This window comes from Xyrauchen texanus, chromosome 13 (genome assembly GCF_025860055.1).
Source record: "Xyrauchen texanus isolate HMW12.3.18 chromosome 13, RBS_HiC_50CHRs, whole genome shotgun sequence".
Classification (NCBI taxonomy): Eukaryota; Metazoa; Chordata; class Actinopteri; order Cypriniformes; family Catostomidae; genus Xyrauchen; species Xyrauchen texanus.
Window position 1 is genome coordinate 17,877,472 of NC_068288.1, and position 6,067 is coordinate 17,883,538.

Below are 6,067 nucleotides of genomic sequence, written 5' to 3' on the forward strand. Positions count from 1 at the left end.
AAATTCTTCAAGTGTGAAAAATTTTAATGACTTCAGCAGTTGAAGAGATATTATTAGTTGTTGAACAAAGTATATTTCAAAGCAGAAACCTCTCTTGTGGTTCACAGTCTTGTTACTTCCTCTTTCACTTTACCATCTATGTGATCTTGTTTGTGTGTTTGCACATGCATTTACCAGATCATGAAATTACTTAATCAAATGGTATACAATATAAGCTGATAGAAAATAGTCCAAGAGGTTAAAATAAATGATATTGGATTCATCCGAATAAATTAGACAACCCCCCAAAATGGTTAAGCATTTTTCATTGCTTCATACTAATCTTCCACTTTGAATGCTCTTTTATGTTTCCTGATTACACTCTCCATGCTGAATTACTCTGATAACATTATAGTAAATAAAATTGTCTTTTTAAAGTCTGGACTCTTTATATATATATATATATATATATATATATATATATATATATATATATATATATATATATATATATATATATATATATATATATATATTTTTTTTCTTCTTTTCTTTCATGAACAGGGAAACAAATTCCATACAATATAAGTACAAGTCAAACATTATACATAGCTATACTTACATATACATGCACGCACACATACATAAGCATATTAACATATACACAAATCTGTCCATACATGCAACAACCTACATATACCTTGGTCGTACACACATCTTGGTAGAAAAAGTAATAGCTTCCTTCAAGCCAGGCGCTATGGTCCCTTTAAAACTTTTCCAAAGTCTCCTGGGGCATATGGCATCCTCCGCGGTGGTCGTGCCGCTGGGGTTGATGCATATGAGTCCACTTCAGCACTGGCTTCAGACTCGAGTCCCGAGACGAGCATGGCGCCATGGCACGCACCGTGTGATGATCACCACCGCCTGCCGCAAGACACTCATACCCTGGACAGACCTCTGCTTTCTACAGGTAGGAGTACCCTTGCAGTGTGTGTCCCGACGCGTCCTGGTCACGACCGACGCCTCCAGATCGGGTTGGGGTGCCATGTGCAACGGGCATGCAACCGTGGGCCATTGGAAAGGGGCCCCGCTGCGCTGGCACATCAACTACCTAGAGTTGCTGACTGTTTTCTTTGCCCTGAGGAAGTTCCTCCCGTTAGCTCGGGACTAACATGTCCTGGTCAGGTCAGACAGCACCGCAGTGGTGGCGTACATAAATCGCCAAGGTGAAGTACGCTCCCACCACATGTCACGACTCGCCCGTCATCTCCTCCTTTGGAGCTAGCAAAGTCGCTGCGTGCCACTCACATCCCCGGCAACCTCAATGTGATAGCGGACGCGGTGTCACGACAATGCTTGCCCAGTGGAGAGTGGAGGCTTCACCCCCAGTCGGTCCAGCTGATTTGGGAGCGGTTCGGCAAGGCCCAGGTAGACCTGTTTGCCTCCCAAGAAACCTCCCACTACCCGTTCTGGTATGCCCGAACAGAAGCTCCCCTTGGGGCAGATGCACTGGCACACAGCTATCCCACGGGGCTGCGCAAATACGCAATCCCCCCAGTGAGCCTTCTTGCACAGGTGCTGTGCAAGGTCAGGGAGGATGAGGAGCAAGGGCCCCCCACTCGGACTTGGTTCTCAGATCTCACGCTTCTCACGACATCCCCTCCCTGGCGATTTCCCCTGAGGAAGGACTTTCTTTCTCAGGGACGGGGCATGCTCTGGCATCTGCACCCAGACCTCTGGAACCTCCACGTCTGGCCCTTGGACGGGACGCAGAAGAGCTAGCCGGTCTAACACAATCAACCAAGCCAGAGCCCCTTCTACCAGGCACCTTTACGCCCTAAAGTGGCGCCTGTTCGCAAATTGGTGTTCTTCCCGAACTGAAGACCCGCAAAGGTGCGCAGTTAGGTCAGTGCTTCTGTTCCTACAGGAAAGGCTGGAGGGGAGGCTGTCCCCTTCCACCCTCAAGGTGGATGTCTCCGCCATCGCGGCTCACCACGATACTATGGATGGTAAGTCTCTGGGTAAGCACGACTTAATTATCAGGTTTCTAAGAGGCGCCCGGAGGCTAAATCCCTCCCGGCTGAGCCTGTTCCCCTCCTCTGATCTCTCAATGGTCCTCGCAGACCTTCAGAGACCCCCCTTCGAGCCGCTAGACTCAGCTGGACTTAGGGCCCTCTCTCTCAAGACTACCCTGCTGATCGCGCTCGCCTCCATCAAGAGGGTTGGGGACCTGCAAGCATTCTGTCAGCAAACCCTGCCTGGAGTTCAGTCCGGCAGACACCCATGTCATCCTACGACTGTGACCGTGCTATGTGCCCAAGGTTCCTATGACCCCCTTCAGGGACCAAGTAGTGAACCTGCAAGCGAAGCTGCCCCCAGAGGAGGCAGACCCAGCCTTTTCGTTGCTGTGTCCGGTACATGATTTGCATATTTATGTGAACTAGAAGCAGAGCTTTAATGTTCTGAACAGCTCTTTGTCTGCTTTGGAGCGCAGCAGAGAGGGAACACTGTCTCCAAACAGAGGCTTTCCCACTGGGTCATTGATGCCATAGCTTTGGCCTATCACAACAAGGCCGTGCCTGCCCCCTTATGGGTTCAAGCACACTCTACAAGAAGTGTGGCATCCTCGTTGGCACTGGCCAATTACGAGATATTACAATTTCAGGGCTGAGTCGGTCTCGTCCCGTGTTTTCTCAGGTCCGAGCCAGTAGAACTCGGTAACGTGGAACAACTGACCGTGTGTACCACTTTCACCTAGCGCCTTTTCCCTCCACTGAGGAATTCACATGCACTCTTATCCCAGGAGATCCCACTAACTCAGCTCCCTGGATGACTCCTCCCTAGCCCTCTGGTCCATGAATTCAGCGGAGGAATTCCCCAACAAGACCCACTACGGGTACTGAAACTACACTGTAATGGAATAGGTGCTCCACAGGACGGGCCCCTGTGTGGATTAATCCCCTTGTGTGTATTTTCCACAGTACGGTCCCCTTAGGAGCGGACCCGCATTTCCCTTGGGCAGTCAAAATCAAATCAAATCAAATCACTTTATTGTCACACTACCATGTACACAAGTGCAACTGTAGGTGAAATTCTTGTGTGCAGTTCCGAGCAACATAGCAGTCATGACAGTGACGAGACATATACCAATTACAGTAAACAACATTTTCAACAGTCCCCGCTGTCCCCCGGTCGCCATGTTGTAGCAACTCGAAGTGAGAGACAGACGGGGAACATCTAGGTTACTATTGTAACCTTCGTTCCCTGATGGAGGGAACGAGACATTGTGTCCTCCCGGCCACGACGCTGAACTGTTATGGCCAAACCTCATTTTCGGCTCCTCAGGGCAAAAACCTGAAAGGACAGACTCATTTCCCTCCCTTTATACCTGAATGTCCGGGGAGGGACATGCAAATTCTGTCTGCCAATTTCTCATTGGCCTTTTCTCAAGTTCAGAGATGCGTGAGCCACTTAATAGAGACACCTAGTGTCGCTTCTTCGACACAACGTCTCGTTCCCTCCATCAGGTAACGGAGGTTACAATAGTAACCTAGTTCTTTCTTACCAAACCCATTCCGGCATCTCCCCGTTATTTTCACTAGTTTGTCTCCACCAGGAAAGGGATTAGCGGCCCAATATTAACCTCTGAAGTAGGGAAGTGTAACCCAGACACAAATTAGTACATTTGCAGTCTATATTAAAGTAAATTGTTCTAAAACAATTAAAGAAACACAAAATATAAATCTATTTAATTACATATTTAATTAAATATGTATGTGAGTGGACAGCAAATAAAACGAAATCTTGTGATAATGTACAAGTTTATTTTAATATATAAATCATATATTTTATTATTCATATAGTGATATGTAAATTATTGCAGCAGATTTCAACTAATGAGAATTGGGAATAGCACTGGAGATGTTAGGCCTCCAATCAGGAAAACAGGCCGCAGCATTAACTCCGCCTGTGAGCAACGCAGATTGGAAAAATACAGAGACGCAGATCAAGAGAAAAGGACGGAAACAGAACATAGAGAGGAGAAAGTGTTTTAGAAGATTAATTGTGAAATATTTACAAGAAGTCTTAGAGTTTTCATTTGAGAATAAGTTTGTTATAATTACATCGATTGAGAAACTTTGTTTGGATACTTACCGTGCGTGAAGTCCGGTTGAATCTGTAGATGCTGGAGATTAAGCTAACGCTAACGAAGCAGCTCATCATGGTTTATTAGGTGAAACCTGGAAAGATAAACACATGAACAAGAACAGTTAATTAACAGAGGAATCGGTGAGTTAAATGTTTATTCTGACTAATGTGGTTAACTGTTTATGTACAATACTAATGTGAGACTAAGCAGAAAAGAAACTATAATTTTCACTATGTGTGGAGTGTGATTACAATGTAAATTGTTGTTTATAAGTTTGCTGATTGATGCGAATTGTAAAGAGAAATCACTAAGGATATTGCCCTGTTGTGTGCAGGCCAGTTTTTGCATGTATTTGTTCTATACTGTGGACTTCGTTTTTGGTGCGGATGCATCGAGTCGCGTGACGAGTTAAGGAAGAAGATGGCGAGCCACCCGTAAACAAACCGAACTTGGATCTGTTTCTCACTCTCCTTTGGATTTGCATCGTTTCAACAGTTCATTCATCTGGAGGATTTTGTTCTCTGTTGACTTAAGGATTGAGGTATTTGGTTCTCTTTGGACTGGACAGTTCTAAGGGCAAGAAGGAAAGAGAGAAGTTACATTTTGTTATTGTTTGAACTAAAATCTGTGAACTGAAAGTAATTATTTGATCTGATAAGATATTCACTTTTTGAATATTTTATTTTCCTTTTTTTTTCTTTCATTATTAATGTGGTGATGAAAGGTTTTGTACATTCATTGAGTTAATTTACACTTCATTGGTGAACTGAAATTGATATTTTGGTTGAAGAAAGGAACATTTCTAACAAAACTAAAGGTGTATATTCAAAACCTAAGAATATAACAAATAATACCAGTTAATTAAGTGAACTAAATTGAGTCACAAGTCAGTGAGGAAGATTCTAAATAATAAGCCAACTCGGAACTAAACACAAATTATCTAAAAGAGAAGGGGATTTGAAGGGTTAAATTTTTGATACTTATCCTTTGCTGATACAATTATATTTATTTTGGGAAATTGTTTTATTTGGTAATTGAATTTAATACGCCATTGAATTGTGCGTAATTTCTTTCTTTGGAATACTGATTTTTTTTTGCCAACTTTATTTGGTTGTTTTATTGTTATTTACTAAATTCTAATCATCATTTACTTCTCTTAAATATATAAAAGTGTATTTGGAAAAGTTAATGTGTGTGAACCTTTGTCTCCTTCGGTCCTTGTGTCTTCTGATTGGTCCATTGAACTTGTTGATCGTGACGTTCGAAGTGATAGTGAGTCAACATCTTTGAGAAAACCCTGACTGTAAAGGTAATTATACCAATCTGGTACAGCAGGTGTTACATATAATTATGGCGAGCCAGCCAGGAGACAAAGAGAAACACACACATTAACCAATACTTTCAATTCTAGAGTTCCCCTTGAAAAAAAATTAACTAAAGACATAGGCTCAGTGTAGAAATCAACCAAACTGAAAAAAAAGTTAAAAGAGATGGAAGTTATAGAGGAAAAGGGTGTAAAGGTCCCAAATGCAGTCCTAATTAGTGGCCTAACTGAAACTCAAGTGGATGAGGAAGCATTGGACTTTGTAAAACAGTACGGGTCAATTAACAGAATCATTCCATTAAGTGATCCCAGCTTAGAGTCAAAGAGGTCTGTGGTAGTTGAGTTCAGCTCTGGGTTAGCTGTGCAAAACCTCCAGCCAATGCTACCATATACTCAACAAGCGAAGAATAATCCTGATGTCTCTTTCCATGTGACTGCTTTATCAAATGTCTATGTTGAAAGGCTGGGACGAAACACAACCCAAACTTACCTAAACGAGCTGAAAGAGCTGGCAAGTCGCAGTGGAGAGAATTTCGAGGATGTCTTGAAGGGCATGTTGGCTCATATCCAAGAGAGCGTGGTGTCAAACCAAAGTCCTGTACCTGTTCTTTCTG